At 34.2% G+C, this 2558-nt stretch overlaps 1 long non-coding RNA gene across 1 annotated transcript; it reads right to left on the bottom strand.

The window, feature by feature from the left end:
- Nucleotides 1-6: 6 nt before the first annotated feature.
- LOC111814977 lies at nucleotides 7-2499 on the bottom strand. Its single transcript, XR_002819815.1, has 3 exons — nucleotides 2464-2499; nucleotides 2013-2057; nucleotides 7-104 (listed from the first exon to the last, which is right to left on the bottom strand). It is a non-coding gene; the product is annotated as an uncharacterized LOC111814977 (long non-coding RNA).
- Between the last annotated feature and the right edge of the window lie 59 nt (nucleotides 2500-2558).

Below are 2558 nucleotides of genomic sequence, written 5' to 3' on the forward strand. Positions count from 1 at the left end.
TCTTTAGTATCTTCAGCCAGCAAAAATTGATAAGCAATATACAAACGACTCAAATGTTCTATTTCGCGCATTACTTTTTGATATTCCAAATAAGAAGATCTTTCCTGCAAGACAAATCAAAGAATAAATCACCATTTATAGTGTTCAATGAATGTGCGAAGATTCAAACTATAGCAACCCATATGGGATTTCCCATATCCCACTAGATTTTGACATACACAATCATGTCCTTTTAGGAAATTCTAGATAACATCAGAAATCAAGCTATCTAGGTAGTATTCTATCTCTAAGGCATCCTATGTGTCTAAGTTTTCTAATATGTGTAATCAAGAAGTTGGGATTACCAAGGAAAAGTTACCATAAGCACAACAAAGGCACTTGCTCACACGGAATAAACTTGATTCACATAAGGATCTGCTGAACCAGACTAAAGTAAAATACCTAATTTTCAGATAAGAAATGAACTCGGTGGTTAAATGACCTATGCATGTTACAGATAATCTTTGTTTACAGACCTCCCATTTTAAAGACTGGACTTACAACCAAGGCACACTCTTCAGGCTTACCACTCATCTTTTTTTTTTTGTATTTTAGGCTAGGGTCTACAGGATGTTCAGAGTCTCATTACTAGATCGGACTCGTAGTGATCTGCCTGTTTATAGCTTCCCAAGAGCTGGGATTACAGGCGTGCGCCACCATGCCCAGTCTCAATTGCCATCTCAGCACAGCCCGGGGGCAGAGCTGGCATGACAGGCCCAAGGATCAAGTCCCCAGCCCCTACTCATCATTTTTTTTTTTTTTTTTTTTTTTTTTTTTGGTACAGATTTGAACACCTTATTTATACAACCCTCATGTCTTCTTTTAGTAAACTGGTTTAAATACAACCATAATTTTTGCTGATTATACTATACAGTACAGTACTGTAGTTTTAAGTTCTGTTACACAGTACTGCATGTAAGAGTTATTCAAATAAAATCAGTCATCAAGTTGGACGTTAGAACATGTCTTTGTTCTGCATACTGTAATGTATGTACTATCCTCATTTTGTAACCAATCCACTTAACGACATGACCATAAGTGGTTATTAAATGAGGAATGCCTATACTTCATTTAGAAAGAATGAGGCAAAATGAGATCTGAAATCAAAGTTCACATATCTAAGCTAATGTTTATAGTTAATCACGCAGATAAAGGGGATACTTTCAAGATCACAACTGTTCAGTTTTTCCCATATCATCTAAACTGATTCAGAAGACAACCTTAAATAATACCAAATTTTGGGGCCAGAGAGATGGCTCAGTGGAATAAGCACTTCCCTGGTAAGCGCAAGGGCCTGAGTTCAATCCTCAGTTTCACAAAAAAAAAACAAAAAACGAATACCAAATTTTACTGGGCATTTAACAAATTCCTATATGGGTATCTATTAAAAAGTTCTTTCCTATTCTTTCATTGAAACAATGACACATCTCATGATATAAGAAGGTGCAAATATTAGAGAAAACCTAATTATATTTCAATTCCTTTCACATAAAATGCCTGGAGAGCAATGACAGTGACAGTTAACATTATCCTAGAAATAATCTACTCTATCAATGAAGGTTACTAAGAGTGTCATATCTTAAAAATGTTGTCCCAGCCAATTTTAATGATCAAGAAAAGTCAGACTTGTCTCTTTAATACAAGTTTAAAACTTAAAACCTGATATATCATTTTCTGAGAATATGAAGATTCTCCAAAATCATCACCTATATAAAATACATATTTTCTACAACTCTTAAAGCCAAGATACAGAGTCCCAACTTTTTTTTTTTTTTCTGTACTGGGGATTGAATTCAAGATCTTTACTGAGCTATCTCTCTGACCCCCAGAGTCCCAACTTCACTTCCCTGTTTCATCACAGAAAAAAATCACCAAGAAATGACATGTACTTCAACTTCATTTGCATAATTTTGGACATAACATCAATTTTCAGACATTCTAACTGGCTGTCCTCAGATAATAAGCACACATACCTCTTTTAATTTTTGAATGGTTGGAGTAATCTCTTCTTCAAGTATCTGGAAAAAAAAATCAGTATTTGACAAATCACTATGTCAAAACGTTTAAGAATTCTTTAAACATTTTAAGAAAAAGGATGTAAGACAAGCTACATGGAAGCCTAATACAGGAGGATTATGAGTTCACGACCAGTTTAGCAATCAGGCAATTTAGCAAAACTGTCAAAACAAACAAACAAATAAATAAATAAATGGAAATGGTTAGGCTATTGCTTAGTGAAAAAGCATGTGCACAGGATGTGCAAGACCCTGGGATTAGTTACCACCAGAATAAAAAGCAAAACAAGAAAGGCAAGTAGAATAGAAGAAAATGAAAAATTAAAGAAAAAATTTTTTTTCTTACAGCAGAAACTCCAAATACAAAACTGCGCTCTTCTCTAAAAGTATTTTATATGAGTTTAATTACCGTCTTAATTTCTTTTAGCTTAGCTTCTTTTTTTTCAATAGTTTTCTGGGCAGCTATTTTTTTATATTCATACATCCTGGTTCCAGCTGCTTCTT

This window comes from Octodon degus, unplaced genomic scaffold (genome assembly GCF_000260255.1).
Source record: "Octodon degus isolate 3935 unplaced genomic scaffold, OctDeg1.0 scaffold04911, whole genome shotgun sequence".
Taxonomy (NCBI): domain Eukaryota; kingdom Metazoa; phylum Chordata; class Mammalia; order Rodentia; family Octodontidae; genus Octodon; species Octodon degus.